We start from the raw sequence: 20,011 nt of genomic DNA, 5'->3' as shown, positions 1-20,011 counted from the left end.
AGCAGGCCTTTACCGCAGGGTCTTAGTGTGCATCAGATTCAAAGTGATTATTTGGGACAATATGGTTGCACCCAAGGGATACATCAGAAGGCGAGGAACTTATGAGAGGGCTCGAGAACCATTCAGTTCATATATTGAAAGAATGGACATGTTTTTCAGAGCTAATAACATTTTGGAACTTGAAGGTGAAAGTGAAGAGGTCGAGACTCAGAATAAGGCAATTCTTGAGGGCAAGAAAGTAATTTTGCGAATGTAAATTATCCTGGAAGTGTATGACATGCTAACAAATCTTCCTGCTCCCATCAAGGCAAAAGATGTGAATTCAAAACAATCATCACCAAGTTGGAGGAACATTTTAACCCTAAGCCACTAGAGATCACGGCAAGCTAGAAATTTGGAACCAGAAAGCAGAAAAGTAGTGAAATAGTTGGTGAGTACATTGTGGAACTGAAGAATTTATCACTACATTGCAACTTTGGCACATTCTTAGACCGTACATTACGAGACAGATTTGTGCTTAGATTGGTGGATGAGAAAAGATACTAAACACGCAAAATCCTACATTTCAGCTGGCGTGTAAGATTGCTCTCTCCATGGAGATAGCATCAAAGAATGCTGCGGAATTTTGTCTTATGCCAGTGACAGTAACACACTTCAGGAGAAGATAAAAAAACTGTCAAAATGGGCTCTCACATGGCAGATAAAATTTTACACAGAGAAGTGTAAAGTGATAAAGTTTGGGAGGAAGAATGAGACAATGTGCACCAATCTTAGAAGGTTTGAAAATGTTGCTAAAAGCAAACAGGACACTTGGCTTTATTCATAGAGGCATAGAGTAAAAGCAAATAAGTTATACTAAACCTTTATAAAACACTGGGGTTGAATGGCCGACTCCTGCACCTCCATGGAAAGCTTCCATTCCAGGCTCGGACACCCTCTTCAGGATCACTCTCCATACATCCTGCCACTCCATGCACGGATATCTCCCTCAGGATCAGATCACAGCTCCACAGTCCTGCCACATCCAGTCGTGAATGGTGGTGGATAATTTAATAACTAACAAGATGAGGAGGCTCCAAAAACACCTACATCCTCAATGATGGTGGAGCCGAGCACGTCAGTGCAAAAGGCAAAACTGAAGCTTTTGCAACCATCTTCAGTCAGAAATATTAAGTGGATTTGATCTGTGCTAATTTCAGCTCCTCATGCTCACTGGTGCCTTGATTCTCTGGTGCTAATTTCAGACTAAATCATGCAGCTTGACAATTGGAGCCAAAGAAAAAGACACAGGAGAGGTTGAAAGTGCCAAAAACTGGGATTGAACCAAGAACTGCGATTTTTAGTGCAATGCAAATCCAGCTGATCTATTTCAGCCACACACTAAAACCAGCCTTCGCTCATTGCTTTGGAAGACAATATTTACATTCAAGTGTTTGTCGAAATTTACAGAACACAACATGAGTAATATTTCCCATTGTTTTCTCAGCACTGATGGAATGTGAAGCGGGAGACAGCCAGAAATCCCACTGGTCCACACTGACCCAGAGCTGAGAGTGAAATGAGATAAAGTTCAATCTTTAGCAGCGAGACGCTGGAGAGACGTAAGAGTCCTGAATCAAGGAGAGACTTTCTGATATAGTAAAAGCAAAATACTGCATATGCTGGAAATCTGAAATAAAAACAAAAGTGCTGGAAATACTCAGCAGGTCTGGCAGCATCTGTGGAGAGAGAAACAGAGTTAAAGTTTCAAGTCTGTGACCTTTCATCAGAACTGCCAAAGGTTAGAAAAGAATTAGGTTTTAAACAAGTGAAGGAGAGGGGCCTGTGGGAGAGAACAAAGGGGAAGGTGTTTGATAGGGCAGAGGGCAGGAAAGATTAAATAACAAAGTTGTCCTGGGACAAAGGCAAAGAGTCCGTTAATGCTTGTGGTCAAAGACAAAACATTTGTCCAGAGAGAGTGTTAATAGCAGAATAATGAGCAGCTCTGACTGCATGAAAACAGGCACATGGTTTTAAACACACTGTGTTTTGTGCTCCCCCTTTTGTGAATCCTTGTTCACAGCTTTCCAATTATAATGCAAAGAAATGAACACAAACAGGCTTTCTTTGGTTTAAAGAAGAAAAGTGAAACTTATTAAACTTGCTTAAACTTTAATACGGTTCATGCCTACAGATATACGATGCACCCATGCTAGCATGCACACGTGATATACAGATGCAGCTAGGGACAGAAAAAATAAAAGATAAAGTGGAACAGTTTGAGGCAATATCTTGTTACTGTGCTTCGAGCTCACGGTATAGCACTTTTGTAGGTAATTCTTGCATTTCGTAGGGCCCAGTATTCTACTTAAACCTTGTACATGTTGGAGACATTTCTCTCTTTGAGATTCACATGTTTTCACAAGGTTCAGTTCTGTGGGAAAGAGATGGAGGCAGGCAGGACTGGAGAGGGTCTGCCCCATCCGGGAGCACATGGTGTTCCGAGTTCAAATCTGTGGCAAGTTCAAAAAACCAACAGCCAACTAGTCATGTGACTAAAACTGGTCTGACCACTTCTGCTGTGTATTGGGGAAGCAAAAGACTGCGTCCCTTTGTTTCAATACTGTTTGTTACTATGCAAATTTCTTTCTGGTCAGGCGCTTGCAATTTTAAGTTTTAATGTTCATGTGGCAAAAATCATGTGTGCCTCAGTCTTGGCAGATGGGGTGGGGCGGTTTGCCTGACACCAGTCATGTTCTGAAGTTATTGAACTCAAGGTTCAGTCCACAAGGCTGTAGCGTGACGAATCGAAAGATCAGGTGCTGTTCCTCGAGCTTGCGTTGATGTTCACTGGAACACTGGAGCAGGCCAAAGACAGAAATGTTGACATGAGAGCAGGGGGAAGTGTTGAAATGGCAAGCAACCAGAAGCTCAGGGTCATGCTTTCGGACTGAGTGGAGGTGTTCTACAAAGCGGTCAGCTAATCTGCCTTTGGTCACCCCAATTTAGAGAAGACCGCATTGTGAACAGAAAATACAGTACACTAAATTGAAAGAAGTACAAGTAAATCGCTGCTTCACCTGAAAGGGGTGTTTGGGGCCTTGGATAGTGAGGAGAGAGGAGGTAAAAGGGAAGCTATTACACTTCCTGCGATTGAATGGGAAGGTACCGTGGGAAGGGGACGAGGTATTGGGGATAATGGAGGAGTGGACCAGAGTGTTGCGGAGGGAACGATCCTTTCGGAATGCTGACAGGGGAGGGGAAGATGCATTTGGTGGTGGCATCACGCTGGAGGTGGTGGAAATGGCGGAGGATAATCCTTTGGATGTGGAGGCAGGTGGGGTGGAAAGTAAGGACAAGGGGAAACCCGTGGCTTTTCTGGGAGGGATGGGAAGAGGGGAGGGCAGATGTGTGGGAAATGGACCAGACACACTCCTTGAACTCTCTGCTGACGAAGTCTGAAAAAGGGAAGAACAACCACACAACAAGGGTCTCAAATCGAAGACCCTGGGAGTAAAAGTCTCATTCTCTACCAACTGAACTAACAAGGCCTGATACAGTACTTCCACTCTGTCTGTTATTGGACGGATGCAGCTGTTGGCTCCACCCCAAGGGCGGGCGTTTGTTCCACCAACCATGAAGCAGCTTCCTATCAATTCCCAAAATTATCATCTCCAACAAGAGAGAATCTAACTATCTCCCCTTGACATTCAATAGCATTATCATTGCTGAATCCCTCACTATCAACATCCTGGGGGTTGCCAATGAACAGAAACTGAATTGGAACAGCCATGTAAATACCATAGCTTCAAGAGCAGGTCAGAGGCTGGGAATTCTACTGTGAATCACTCACCTCCTGTCCACCATCTCCAAGACACAAGTCAGGAGTGTGATGAAAGGCTCCTCACTTGCCTGGATGAGTGCAGCTCCAACAACACCAAAGAAAATCAACACCATCCAGGACAAAGCAGCTCACTTGATCAGCACTCCATCCAAAACGACCTCGACCACCTATAAGGACATTGGATGAATGGCAACACCACCATCTGCAAGTTCCCCTCCAAGCTACACACCATCCTGTCTTGGAACTATATAATGATTCCTTCACTGTCACTGGATCAACATCCTGGAACTCCCTTCCTAACAGCAGGTATTGCGATGGCTCAGAAAGGCGGCTCACCACCACCTTCCCAACGGCAATTCGGGATGGGCAATAAATGCCAGCAATGCCCACATCCCATGAAAGAATAAAAACGAGATTTGCCACAATGGTAGCAGGGTGAGGGATTTCAGTTATGTGGAGAGATTGGAGAAGCTGGGGTTGTTCTCGTTGCAGCAGAGAAAGTTCAGAAGAGATTTGACACATTTGTTCAAAATCATTTTAAATAAGGCGAAACTGTTTCCAGTGGTAAAAGGGTCAGTAAGCAGAGGACACAGATATCAAGTGATTGGCAGAAGAACCAGAGGTGACATGAAGAACCATTTTTTACACAGCAATGTGTTGTGCTAAAGAAAGAAAAGACTTGCATTTATATAGCACCTTTCCTGACCACTGGATATATCAAAGCACTTTGTAGACAATGAAATACTTTTGAAGTGTAATCGCTGTTGTAATGTCAGAAATGCAGCAGCTAATACCCACAAACAGCAATGTGATAATGACCAACTGATCTGATTGAGAGGCAAATATTGATCACAACACCAGGGAGAATTGCTCTTCACTTGTTTGAAATTGCAGCATGGGATCTTTTACATTCACCCAAACATGCAGACCAGGTCTTGGTTTAACATCACATCTGAAAGGCAGCACCTTCAACACCCTCAGTGCTGTACTGGAGTGTCAGCTGTGAAATCTGAACCCAGAAGCTTGTGATTTCGAGGTGAGTGTGACCAACTGAGCCACAGCTTTTACCTGAGTCTCAATCCTTCGACCAACAGTTTCTCTCTATCAGGTCTGTCACGACCCCTCATGATTGTGAACACCTCTATCAAATCTCCTCTCTAAGGAGAACAACCCCAGCTTCTCCAATCTATCCACATAACTGAAATCCTAACCACACGTTGCAGAAAGGAACTTTTCCTCATATTCCTTCTGGTTTTGTGAGTCACCTTAAATCTGTAACTTACGTTATGGACCGTTCAGCAGTTAGAAACAGTTCCTCAGTATTTACTCCACCTCAAACCTTCAAGGAAGCTCTGCAAAGTAACTGAAAATCAAGTTGTCAGAAGTGGGATTGAAACACATGCCTCCAGTGAAAGCTGCAACCTGAACAGAGAAGCTGAAACCGCTCAGTCACCTCAACTGTTCAGACCTTTTTGACCTCGTCATCACTTCCGTACTTTGAAAGGTTCACTCATTTCTGGAACTTATTCAATGTTACTGGAATGCTCAGTGATTGGGATATTAACTCCCCCGGGTTTTCCTGAGCTTGTTCTCGGTGTATGGGGATGTTTGTCCTGGGCTGTGGAATCTTGCATCCCTGTAATGGACATTAACCCATTGATTGAATCTTTATTCACTGCTTTCTGCTGGTGCTGGGTAATTGTGTGGCCGGAATGTTGCTGCTTGTCCCGGCCTCACTCACTCTGGGAAAGAGTGAATAATTGATGCATCTGTTTCTGTATCTGAAATGTGACTTCGATCTGCTGTTATTAACCGAGGCAGCGCTGCAGCAGGATACGTTAATAATCTCTCACTAATCAACTGCAAACAGTCAGAATGTGTAACTTTGAGCAGCGCTTTCTGCACCGTCAGGGCTGGAAAGTTGAGGGAGGGAGAGACAGTGTCAGTATATGAATGTGTACAGCACTGTACAGAGAAAGAGCCAATATACCGGGGCTGAGACACAGTGCATCTTTTCACATTTAATCACTATAATATCCGGAGTCAGGAACTAAAAAGGATGAAAAACCAAATAGCAAGAGCAAAAATAAGAAAACTAAGCAATTATCTATGAGCTGATAAGCTTTCACTGTGTTACCTGGTAGTCTACTGTTTTATATTCAATGCTTTCTCCACTGTGGCCAGGGAATGGTTTCTTCTCAAGGGCTGAATATTAACAAAACTTCTTAGAATTTAAATCTTTTAAAATTAATTCCATGGAGCTAATGGGGAAAAGTCAAATAACTGCACCAATTATAGGAGAGCTGGTTGGTGATGATGTGGATGTGTCTGCAGTGTGCAGGACCAGACTGTTTCTATAGATTCACAATGAATGTTTCATCTTTATTTATAACAGTGAAACTGATCGTGGACAATGGCTATTCTGGTTGCAGAAACCTGGAGATTTAACTCATTAACACCCTGCTTTCGGGTAACTTAGAAAGAACAACACCCAGCTCTGTCAGTTAGTGTGCTTGTTTGTTCACCCACAATTTGTTGGTTTCAGCACATAAAAGGATGAGGCTTTATTAACTTAAACTCTTCTACATCTGCTGTATTACTCTTGCTGTTGATTCTTCAAAGATAAGGTTAATCAAGACTTTCTTTGTGAAATCCATGCTGACTGTGCTTTATTATATTTTCATTTTCATATGTATTTTCTACTTTTGGTGCTTATTGTCATTTTTTATTGATTTTATTTTTATTTATTGCATTTATTGCCCATCCCTAATTCCATGGAGAAAGTGGTGGTGAGCTGCCTTCTTCAACCACTGCAGTCGATGTGATGCTGTTCGGAAGGGAGTTCCAGGATTTTGACCCATCAACAGTAAGGGAACAGTGATATAGTTCCAATTCAGGATGTTGTCTGGCTTAGAGGGGAACTTGCAGGTGGTGGTGTTCCCATGCATCTGCTGCCCTTGTCCTTCTAGGGAGTAGAAGTCACGGGTTTGGAAGGTGCTGTCTAAGGAGGCTTGCTGCCTTGCTGCAGTGCATCTTGTGGATGGTGCACACTGCTACCACAGTGCATCGGTGATGGAGAGAGTGAATATTGTGAATGAGGTGCCAATCAAGTGGGCTGCTTTGTCCTGGATGGCGTTGAGCTTCTGAAGTGTTGTTGGAGCTGCACCTATCCAGGCAAGTGGAGAGTATTCCATCACACTCCTGACTTGTGCCTTGTCGATAGTGGACGGGCTTTGGGGAGTCAGGAGGTGAGTTACTCGCCGCAGGATTCCTAGTCTCTGACCTGCTCTTGTAGCCATGATATTTATGTGGCTACTGCAGTTCATTTTCTTGTCAATGGTAACCCCCAGGATGTTGATAGTGGGAGATTCAGCAAACGTAATGCTGTTGAACGTCAAGGGGAGATGGTTAGGTTCTCTCTTGTTTGAGATGGTCATTGCCTGGCACTTGTGTGACTCGAATGTGAAATATCCTTATTGTAGGGTATTGCATTGTACTGCACAGTGACAACACTTGGAAAGTCCTTCATTGGCTGGAAAAGGCTTTACAAGGTCCTGTGAAATGCATGTGTTGCTTTTTCCATTGTTATCAGTGTCATTTTGATCAAAAGATAGAATTCGTGAGCACAAAGTTTAAATCAATGTTGATTCAAATAATGTAAAAGCATGTATATTCTTGCACTGTACTTAATAATCACCATCTTCCTATCCTTACAGAGTACAATGTCTTTGACCCTGAAATTGATTCCACAATCTCAGTCCCTCACACAATTTCAGCCCAGTTCTGATGAAAGATCACAGATCTGAAACGTTAACTCTGTTTCTCTCTCCACAGATGCTGTCAGACCTGCTGCGTATTTCCAGCATTTTCTGTTTTTATTTCAGATTTCCAGTATCTGCAGTATTTTGCTCCTGTGTTACTTTGAAAGTTAAAACTGACCCACCTGTCTACAATTCACACTGGGGTCTCCCATGAAATGATTATGTATAATGTTGATGGAAGGAATACAGACTCTGAGCACAGAGCTTCCTGTGGGGAATTGGGGATATGAAAACCAGCAGACTCTGAAGGAATTTCCACTGGGAGCACAAATTCACAAAATCTACCTTTCATATATCGATTCATTTTGATTGTCCTTCTGGAAAATTATTTTGAAACAATTTAAACATCAACCCACAGCTCCATGACTGGGCCAATTATGAGGTCATCCTCTGACACGTCATGTGACAGCTGGAGCCACAAGACATCAGAAACAGATTTGTGACTGGATTAAAACCCGGAATCCTGTCCCAATGGCTTTTCAAATAAAGCTGTTGCTGTTTGAAAACACAGCAGTTAAACTTTCTGCCTGACCATGAGGGGAGCTAGGGAGAAATTTACAAAACTCAATCCTTCAACAAAATAGTTCGAAAACCATTAATATAGAAATCATGTGAGGATTCATATGCAGGAGAAACAAGCAAAATACAGAAAGTACAAAGGACAGCTGAAAAGGGAAATGAGATCAGCAAGAGAGTGTGTGAGAAAAGATTAGCAGGTCACATAACTGGGAACACTGAAGTCTTTTACCAACATATGGACAGTCAATGAAAGGGTGGGACAATTAGGAGATCCTGTGGAGGCAGAGGGCGTGCCTGAGGCACTAATTAAGTACATTGCATCTGTCACAAAACAAGCAGATTGTGCAAATGCCACACAGTGAAGGAGGAGGATGTGGAGAAATTGGAGGGGATGAAAATAGATAAAGAGGAAATAATTACAAGGTTAGCAGTGCTCACAGTAGAAAAGTCACCCGGTCTGGATGGGCTGCATCCTGGGTTGCTGAGGGAAGTCAGGGTGGAAATAGCAGAGACTCGAACCACAATCTTTCAATCCTCCTTGAATATGGGAATTATGCCAGAGGACTGGAGGATGGAGGTAAGCTTGGGTAGTTCGATCTCAGTTTAACTTGACCATTTTTATCATGTATCCATTGTCATAACTAACAACGTTAAGAAAGCCATTTTATAATTAACACATGACCAAAGGAACCATTTTGTGTTCAGTACTAACGTTTATATCCAGCATAATTAATGAGTAGCTACCCATCATGAAACAGATGATTGTAAAGGTAATGAACCTTGATTGAGTTATAAATAATGAATCAATAATCATTTTAGAGAGAATGGGTTTTCATTTAAAGTTAGTTCAATCTAATTACTGTGAGTTTCTGTGTCTGTGTGGGAAAGGGCAGTTTCAGCGAAATTTATTCAAACAATGGACCTTTCCAGGACACCTGATAAAACCCATGGTCTGGTACATCGTGACCTTCAAGAGTCTCGATTTAATGAATAGGAAACTTGTTTCAGATCAGATTGGGAGACAGTGTGAAACCACTCCATTGTACTCATGTCTGAGATTCTGAGGACAGGTGACTGTTCGTGGAAGACATCATTAAGAACTTATTAAATGTACCTAGCAACAGCTCGGACCAAATATTATTTTACAAGGTGGTGTGATGGCCATCCAGGGGTTAAAAGTAGGGATTTTGTAAGGTTTCAGTGTGCAGGAACACTCGAAGATCTCAGGGGTAAAGGCTCAGATCATCAACCAAGTTCTCCACCTGATGAGGGATCTAGGCTGGACAAAGAGGACCGTGACATTCTGAGACAAAGCTCGACCAGTCCACACACCTGCTCGAGCAGTAAAGTTATATTGTCCAAGTTTGTTAAAGATAATTTTGCTTTCAATTATTAAGTACTATTTTACTCTCAATAAAAGTTCTGGACTTACTAATCAAGTATCCTGTTACTTTAATTGGTTAAAGTCATGCCCAAAGAGATTGTCCACAATAGAATTTCCAGAATTAAAAGATACATCTGCAAGGATTGCTAATTTTACAGCTCTGTTTAAAAAGAGAGATAAACCCAGGAACTACAGACCAGTTAGTCTAATGTCAGTGGTGGGGAAACTTTTAGAGACAAATATCCAGGAGAAAAATAACTGTCACTTGGTAGAACATGGCCTAATAAATGACAGCCAGTACAGATTGGTTAACAGAAGATTGTGTCTGAATTAATTAATTTCTTTGATGAAGTTTCAGAGAGAGTTGACCAGGGTAGTGGGGTTGATGGTGTGTGTCTGGACTTCAAAATTGTGTTTGAAAAAGTACCATAAAATAGACTTGTGAATAAAATTCGAGCAGATGGGATTAGAGGGGGCAGTGGCAGCATAGATACAAAATTGGCTGAGGGACAGAAAGCATAAAGTAGGGTGAATGCTTGTTTTTCAGAATGGAGGAACTAATCCAGGAATGTCACTGTTGTTGCAGTATGTGCAGTGTCTGACCCTGAGCTGTCCGAGGGAGGGGGCTGTTTGTGATGTTCCTGTGGGGTGCATTATCATCAGGGTATCTCCCTGAGCTGTCACAGGGATGGGGCAGTGTGTGATATCCTTGTGCATGTCATGCAGGCCCACTGGCGTGTGGTTCCATCCTGATGCCAAGAAACAGAGCCCCATCTATGGGCAAAAAGTCTCACTTCCCTGTGGATGGCTTGAGAGAGAAGAAGGCTTAGGGAGTAAACCTGGACAGTAAATCCAGAGTGGAGTCCCATAGGCGGTTACCTGTTACTTATCAGGTAGTTTTCCAGCAACTCCTACTGCAGAGCAATACCAAACAGTACTGTTTTTTCCTTTGGACAATACTAGCAATGCTGAGAGGGAAGAAACAGTTACTGATTATAAGCTCTCACTCAATTGGTGTAGAGTATGAGCACCAGGGGTTACTTCTGACAGAGGGAGAGATCATCATGTTTCATTGGATAGCTACCACCCACTCAGTTAACTGCTGTCCTGCCACGACCTACTTGCTTCAATGGGTGCTTGGAGCTTAGAGAGATACCTCTCAACAGGCGGTTCGATAATCAATGCACCAGGCAAGACAAACTTAACAAAGAAGACACCAGTCCTTCGCATCGCAAGCTGGAATGTGAGGACCATGTGTCCTGGCCTTACTGACAACCTTCTGCAGGTTGATGACACACACAAGACAGCTGTGATCGACAAAGAACTCACAAGGCTCAATGTGGACATTGCTGTGCTGCAAGAAACTAGACTCGTTCAAAGTGGATCCCTCAAAGAGAAACACTACACCTTCGTCTGGCAGGGGAAAGCCCAAGAGGCAACTCGTGGGTTTCACAGTAAAAAACACGCTACTTGCAATGAGTGAACCACCCACAGTAGGCTCAGAGAGACTTCATACTCTTCACTTGTCAACAAGCGCGGGCCCAGTTAATCTCATGTGCATCTATGTCCCGACACTCACCTCCACCCCAGATGTCAAGGATCAATTCTATGAGACACTTGACGCTGCCATCAGTAGAATTCTCAGCACTGAGGGACTGTACCTTCTAGGAGACTTCAACGCAAGTGTGGGTACTGACTATAGCTTGGCCAACGAGCATAGGGCACCAGGGGATTGGCAAGATGATCAAAAATGGACAGAGGTTGCTGGATCTATGCTGTCACCATGGACTCTGTGTGACAAACAGCTACTTCCAGTTCAAGCTGTGCCACTGGCACCAGCTAGAACTTAACATCACCAGACGTACCACCCTCAGAAGTGTCCTCATCACTCACAGCTATCACAGCGCTGACTGTGATACTGACCACTCCATAGTGCGTAGCAAGGTCAGGCTTCAGCTAAGGAAGCTTCACCCATCCAAGAAGAAAGGTCCTTCACGGATCAACACTTGCCGAACCACTGATCCAGAAAGGACCCAGGAGTTCCTCAACATCCTTGATCAGGCTCTTTCAGAAAACACCCAAGGCCTCAGTGCGGTGTCAAAGTGGAATCATCTGCACGCCACCATCTATAACTCTGCACTCGCTGTGTATGGGAAAAGAGATGGGAGGAATGCTGACTGGTTTGAGGCTTCTTGGACTGAAATGGAGTCAGTTACTGTAACTAAGAAGAGAGCCCTCATGAACTACAAACCAGTCCCCAGTAAACAAACTCGAGACGCTCTCAGAACTACCAGAAACAAGTCTCTGCAGACTGCTCGGCACTGCACCAATCAACAATGGTTAAAACACTGCAACAGTATTCAATCTGCCGCTGAATCTGGGGGATGCTAGAGGGACATATGAAGGAATTCAACACACCAAGGTTCTTTGGACAGCACCTTCCATACCCGCAACCTCTGCCAACTAGAAGGACAAGGGCAGCAAATTCATGGGAACATCACCACCTGCAAGTTCCCCTCCAAGCCACACACTATCGTGACTTGGAACTATATCGCCTTTCCTTCACTGTCGCTGGGTGAAAATCCTGGAACTCTCTTCCTAATAGCACTGTGGGTGTACCTACCTCACACAGACTGCAGCGGTTCAAGAAGGCAGCTCACCACCACCTTCTCATGGGAAATGAGGGATGGGCAATAAATGCTGGCTTAGCCAGTGATGACCACATCAGATGAATGAATAAAAAAAAAATTATGAAAGCAACGGGCCCAGCAGTAACTAAATCAGCACCTTTGAAGACAAAGACAGGGACGATCATCACTGAACCTAACAAGCAGATGGAAAGGTGAGTGGAGCATTACCTTGAACTCTACATAACGGAGAACATTGTCATTGAAGTAGCTCTCAGCGCCAATCCAGACTTCCCTGTCATGGAGGAGTTGGACAGTGACCCCACTATCATAGAACTCAACAACGCCATTGACCGTCTTGCCAGTGATAAAGCCCTGGGAAATGATGGTCTTCCACCTGGAATCATCAAAAGTGGAAAAGCGGCACAGCTGTAGCATCTCTATGAACTTCTGTGGCTCTGTTGGAAGGAGAGATCTGCGCCTCTAAACATGCCTGATGCAAACATTGTCACCTTGTACAAAAATATAGGGGATCACAGTGACTGCAGCAATTACCGAGGCATCTCCTTGCTAAGTATTGTGGGGAAGGTCTTTGCTCACATTGCTCTGACCAGATTGCAGACCCTGGCATCACACATCTATCCTGAGTCTCAGTGCAGCTTCAGTGCTGGTAGATCGACAGTCGACATGATTTTCTCACTTCAGCAGTTACAGGAGAAGTACTGTGAACAGTACATACCACTCTACATTGTCTTTATAGACATCACCAAGGCCTTTGATCTTGTCAGCAGAGACGGACTCTTCAAACTGCGATGGAACATAGGCTGCCCTCCTGAACTCTTGGGCATCATCTCTTCTTTCAACGAGAACATGCACTGTTCCGTCAGTTACAATGGAGCGACATCAGATGTTTTCAAGATCAGCAGTGGGGTCAAGCAGGGCTGTGTCCTGGTAACAACTCCCTCAGAAACAGAGGAACATAGGAGGAGGCCATTTAGCCCGTCGAGACTGTTCTGCCATTCAATTAGATCATGGATGATCATCTACCTCAACACCACTTGCCCGTGCTATGCCCATATCCCTTGATGTCATGATTATCAAGGTTTCTATCAATTTCTGTCTTGAACATGCTCAATGATTGAACTTCCACAGACGCCTGGGGTAGAGAATTCCAAAGATTCACCACCCTCTGAATGAAGAAACTCCACCCTATCTCAGTTTTAAATGGCCTTTTAAATGAAACTTTAAGGAATACAAGCCCAGTTTCCTCATCCCAGGGATTAGTCTGGTGACCCTCCGTTGCACTCCCTCTGTGGCAAGTATATCCTTCCTTAGATAAGGAAACCAAAACTGTACACAATACTCCAGCGCAGTCTCACCAAGGCTCTATACAATTGCAGCAAGACATCTTTATTCCTGTACTCAAGACCCTTTGTGTGAAGGCCAACATACCATTTGCCTTCCTAATTGATTGCTGCACCTGCACAAGAGCTTTTAGTGTCTCATGAACAAGGACACCCAGGTCCCTTTGGACATTAACACTTATTCAGCTCTCACCATTTAAGAAATAATCTGTCTTTCTGTTTATTCTACCAAAGTGTTTAACTTCACACTTATTTATATTATGTTCCATCTGTCATTTCATTCACTTATCCTATCCAAGTCCCCTGGAAGCCTCCTTGTAACCTCCTCACAGCTCACATCCTTTACAATTAGCATACTCTTCTCCATGCTGCAATTGTACATTTTCAGTGACTCAGATGGGGGTGTCCACCTGCATACCAGAGCTGATGACAAGCTGTTCATCTTGGCAAGACTGCGCGCCAAGACTAAAATGAGTCAGTTCCTAGTCTGTGAGATGCTGTTTGCTGATGACGCTGTGCTGACATCCCATAATGAAATTCACTTGCAGCAGTTTGTATATCGGTTCCCCCTGGCCTGCAAGGAGTTTGGACTGACGATCAGCCTCAAGAAGATCAAAGTTTTGGGCCAGGACGTCGAGACTCCACCTTCCATCAAAATCGACAACCTCACTTTGGAGGATCAACAATCACCAGCAATCTGTCCCTTGATACTGAAATCAGCACCAGGATTGTCAATGCTGCAGCTGTCATGTCAAAGTTGTGAAGACGAGTGTGAACCGACAGCAAACTGATCGAAAATACGAAGCTCTGCGTGTAACAGGCTTGTGTTCTCAGCACCCTCCTTTATAGTTGAGAAGCATCAACAACTTATACAAGCCAAGAAAAGCAGCTGAACAGCTTCCACCTCCGCTGCCTCAGATGGATATTGGGCATCTCCTGGCAGGACAGAGTGCCGAATGCGGAAGTACACCAGCGTGCAGTGATCCGCAGCAAGTTTGTCCTCTTGCGTCAGCGGTGACTCTGTTGACTGGGTCATGTGTGCTGAATGGATGACGGTCGCATTGCCAAAGACATGCTCTATGGTGAGCTTGCTATCAGCACGAGACCAACAGGTCACCCACGTCTGTGATACAAGGACATCTGCAAATGAGATCTCCAGCAGACTGGGAGTGTAGTCAATGCATGGGAAGTCCTTCCTGCTGACTGGAATTCCTGGAGAAAGGCATTCAGGAAGACGATGGGAAAAGCAGAGGACAAAAGAAATGACCAGTTGGGGGGAAAGAGAGCTCAGAGGGAGGAAAAATTATCAGTCGACCTCGGGCCAATGATATTCATCTGTACCAGCTGCGGAAGGGATTGTCACTCACGAGTCATCCTCTACAGCCACAACAAACGATGTTTAATACAGAAGTGACCTACACGCCAGGCGTAGCCCATCGCTGTCCGAGACGGACAGTTGCCTATTACTATTACAGCTGCAGCTACAACTACAAGAGCGGGTCAGAGGCTGGGAACTCTGCGGCGACTAACTCACCTCTTGACTCGCCAAAGCCTGCCCACCATCTACAAGGCACAAGTCAGGAATGTGATGGAATATTCATGCCTGGATGAGTGCAGCTCCAACAACACTCAAGAGATTGACACCATCAGGTCAAAGCAGCCCACTTGATTGGCACCCCATCCACCACCTTAAACATTCATTCCCTCTAGCAACAGTGCAGAGTGGCAGCAGTGTGTAACATTTACAATATGTACTGCAGCAACTTGCCAAGCCTCCTTCAACAGCACCTTCCAACCCACAAACTCAACCACCTAGGAGCACAAAGGTAGCAGACGTATGGGAACATCACCACCTTCAAGTTCCCCTCCAAGTCACGCACCCTCCTGACTTGGCACTATACCGCCATTCCTTTACTGTTGCAGGGTCAAAAACCAGGAACACCCTCCCAAAAAGCACTGTGGAGGTGCCAGAGGACTGAACAGTGGCAAATGTGACTTCCTATTTCAACAAACGGTGTAAGGGGTAACTACAGGCCAGTGTGATTAACAGCAGTGGTGAGTAAGGTTTTAGAAACAATATTAGGGAAAAAATCAACAGTCACTTGGAGAGATTTGAGTTAATTGAGGAGAGTGAGCATGGATTTATAAATGGGAGTTCATGCTTGACTAACTGCATTTTTTGATGAACTAACAGGAAGATGATGCAGCGAATGTTGTTGATATGGATTTTAAGAAAGGATGGATGGATGGATTCAGAATGAATGATAAGGTAGCACATAAAAGGGTGGTTAACAAAATTGAGGTTCATGGAATAGGAGAGTCACTGTCCAATTGGATAGAAAATTGCTTTAAGGACAGAAAATAGCGAATCATAGTAAACGGTTCTTTGTCAGGCTGGAGGATAGTCGACAGTGGGTGTTCTCCAGTGGTCACTGTGAGAACCACTGCTTTTTCTGCTATATGTAAATGACTCGGATCTTGGAATATCGAGTAGAATCTCAAAATATACCGATAACACCAAACCTGGAGGAGTGGTAAACAGTGAGGATGATATGACCTGCCTGCAACAGGACAGTGATAGGCTAGCAGAATGGGCAGACAGGTGGCAGATAGAATTTAATAGTGACTAGTGTGAAGTGATGCATTATAGCAGAAGGAATTGGGAGAGACAATATATACTTAATAGCACAGTTCTAAATAGAACTAAAAATAATGCACCTTGTAAGTGGCTTGTTGGTCTAGGGGTATGATTCCCACTTTGGGTGTCTGATTGGTTAATATGCGAGAGGTTAACAGACTAGCCCTTCTTCATTTGTGTTTTTAGTTGAAGGTCATCAATTGGTTGCAGCCTTACAGAAAGCGAAATTGACGTTCATACAGATCCTGTTTGAGGACCAGAGAACTGGATTCAAAGAGCCTGTCGACAAAATTGAAATGAACAAAATGTACAGGTCACCAAGTGGGTGTCTGAAGGTGGAGCAGTAACTGAGAGCTGGATACAAAAACAACACGACTAGTAGCTAATATGGAATGGAATTCTTCTGTGTTTCTGTTGTTCGGTTTCGATTAGGGTGGCACAGTGGCGCAGTGGTTAGACCCACAAACTCACAGTTTCAGGGCCCTGGGCTCAATTCTGAGTACTGCCTGTGTGGAGTTTGCAAGTTCTTCCTGTGTCTGTGTGGGTTTTTGCTGGGTGCTCTGGTTTCCTCCCCCCTCCAAAGACTTGCAGGTGATAGGTAAATTGCCCGTAGTGTAGGTAGGTGGTAGGGAATATGGGATTCCTGTAGGGTTAGTATAAATGGGTGGTTGTTGGTTGCCACAGACTTGGTGGGCCGAAGGGCCTGTTTCAGTGCTGTATCTCTAATAATAATAACTCATCGATTTTCTTGTTTTTCTCTTTTTTGATGCGTTTGAATAATTGTGGATCCTTCTTCAGGGTGTTTCCATTCACCAGGAAGTTCTGACCTCTGATGATGTTGATCATAATAAGCTTCTGATATTTTTGGAACTGAGCAAATTTCCTTTGCTTGAGTCTGCAAGATGTAACTCAGTCTGACATGTGGATCCAAGGGAGGATTTGAAAGCCACCCATGCATTGGAGCATACAGTTGTATCCATCCAATAAGAGAGTGAGTAGAAGTGACAGTTCAGTCAGTCGAATATGAGAATTTTAATCTCAGGGTTGTGAGTTTGAGTGCCATTCTGTTTTTCCCTTTTTTGAGGCTTCATTAGCAGAGAGTACAAGGAGTGTTTGAAATGAAATTCAACAACAGTATGAGAAAGTCTCACTTTGATTCAGGACTCTTCTCTCTGCAGCATCTCACTGCAAAAGATTGAACTTTATCTCATTTCTTTCTCAGCTCGGGGTCAGTGCGGCTCGGTGGGACTTCTGGCTGTCTCCCGCTTCACAATCCATCAGTGCTGAGAAAGGAATGGGGAATATTACTCACATGTTGTGTTCTGTAACCTTTCGGAAAAATTGAATGTATGTATTTTCTTCCAAAACAAGGACACAAAGACATTAACAATGTGGGGCTGAAATAGCTCAGTTGGGGGAGTGTTAGATTGAAGATCTAAAGGCAATTTCAATTCTTTATGCGTCCCATGCCTTGGTTCTGATTTTCCAGTTGTACAATTTACTTTGAAATTATTTACCAAGCACCAGTGGATTGAATTTGAGAAACAACACAGAGTCATTTGCAGCATAGAAGGTGGTCATTTGGCCTATCGTGTCCATGCTGGCTCTCCCCGGAGCAATCTAGTCAGTTCCACTCACCAGCTCGATCCCTTTCCTCCTGCAAGTTTCTTTCCTTCAAGTATCCATCCAATTTCCTTTTCAAATCATTGATTGTCTCTGCTTCCACCACACTCGTGGGTCAGGTCATTACCACCCACAACATAAAAAGCTCCACCTCATCAAGGATGGGAAATATTTATATCTTCTATATTTAGCTTATTGTTTCTTTCTATGAGAAGAGAATGGCAGTCAACATGAAAGGGAACCCAAAGATCTTTGAGCAGTATATAAGTAATCAGTGGGTAGTAAGAGGTGGAGTGGGCCTTATTAAAGACAAAGAGGATAGTACATGCTGAGAGGTGCTGGGCAATGTTAATATATTTAATGAGTACTTTGTATCAGTGATCACTAAGGAATTGGAATCTGACAAAATATCAGTCGAAGCGGAGAGAGTAGAGGCAATGGATAGGGTACAAATTGAGAGAGGGAGCTACTAAAAAGGCAGGCTGTGCTTAGGGTAGCTAAATCACCTGGTACGGATGGCTTACATCCCAGGTTGCAAAAGGAAATGCGTATGCAGATAACAGAAGGGCTTGTTATAATCTTCCAATCTTCCCTGGATACGGGGGAGGTGCCAGAGGATTGAACAGAGGCAAATGTGACACCCTTATTCAAGAAAGGCTGTAAGGACAGTCTGGGTAACTACAGGCCAGTTAGATTAACAGCAGTGGTGGGTAAGGTTTTAGAAAGAATAATCAGGGTAAAAAATCAACAGTCACTGGAGAGCTTTGAGTTAATTAAGGATAGCGAGCAGGGATTTATAAATGGGAGTTCATGCTTGACTAATCTTAACAGCATTTTTTGATGAACTAACAGAGAAGGTCGATGAAGGGAATGCAGTGGATGCTGTTTATATGGATTTTATGAAAGTATTTGATAAGGTATCACATAAAAGGGTGGTTAACAAAATTGAGGTTCATGGAATAGGAGGATCAGTGTCCAATTTGATAGAAAAGTGGCTTAAAGACTGAAAACAGTGAGTCATATTAAATGGTTCTTTGTCAGACTGGAGGATAGTCGACAGTGGTGCTCCCCAGGGGTAAGTCCTAGAACCACTGCTTTTTTTGCTAAAGATAAATGACTTGGATCTTGAAATATAGAGTAGAATCTCAAAATATGCCGATAACACCAAACCTGGATGAGTGGCAAACAGTGAGGATGATATGAATTGTTTGCAACAGGACAGTGATAGGCGAGCAGAATGGGCAGGCAGGTGGCAGATGGAATTTAATAGTGACTGATGTGAGGTGATGTATTTTGGCAGAAGGAATAGGGAGAGACAATATATACTCAATGCTACAGTTGTGAAGAATGTGCAGGAGTAGAGGGACTTGGGTGCATGTCCATCAATCTTTGAAGTTGGCAAGACATATTGCGAGAGTGGTTAGCAAAGTATATGGAATCTTGGGCTTTATAAATAGAGGCATTGAGTACAAAAGCAGGGGAATTATGCTGAACCATTATAAAGCTCTGGTTTGTCCCCAATTGGAGTGTTGCGTCCAGTTCTGCTCACCACACTTTAGAAAGAATGTGCGGATCCTTGAGAGGATGCAGAGGAGATTTACCAGAATGGTTCCAGGTATGGAGGATTATAGTTTCAAGGTTAGGCTGGAAAAGCTAGGGTTGTTCTGCCTGTATCAAAGGAAATTGAGGGGAGAATTGATAGAGGTGTATAAGGCTATGCCAGTTTTAGATAAGTTGGCAAGGAAAATTGTTCCCATTAACTATTGGTACAAGGACTTGGGACACAGATTGAATGTTTTGGGCAAGAGATGCAGGGGAAATGTGCGGTAGAACCTTTTTTACACAGTGATTGGTAATGATCTGCAACTCGCTGCCCATGAGGGTGATGGAAGTGGAAACAATCGATGATTACAAAAGGAATTTGGATGGGCCCTTGAAGGAAATAAATTTACAGGGCTACGGGGATCGAGCATTCGAGTGGGACTGACTGGATCGTTCCCTGGAGAGCCGCCATGGATTCGATGGGGCGAATGGCCTCCTTTTATCCCACAAATGACTCAGTGACTCAATGACTCCAGGTCACTCGCAGAGTCAAGAAAACAGAGTGATGGATTTAACACAACATTACAAGTTATGTTTGTTTTGACAAAATGCAATAATAACTCGTCGCCACTCCTCGTGTTTCGAAATCCCACACATTCACTATAATGTG

This window comes from Heterodontus francisci, unplaced genomic scaffold (assembly GCF_036365525.1).
Source record: "Heterodontus francisci isolate sHetFra1 unplaced genomic scaffold, sHetFra1.hap1 HAP1_SCAFFOLD_58, whole genome shotgun sequence".
NCBI lineage: Eukaryota > Metazoa > Chordata > Chondrichthyes > Heterodontiformes > Heterodontidae > Heterodontus > Heterodontus francisci.
The sequence above is the reverse complement of the archived record's forward strand: the minus strand, read 5'-3'. Positions refer to the sequence as shown.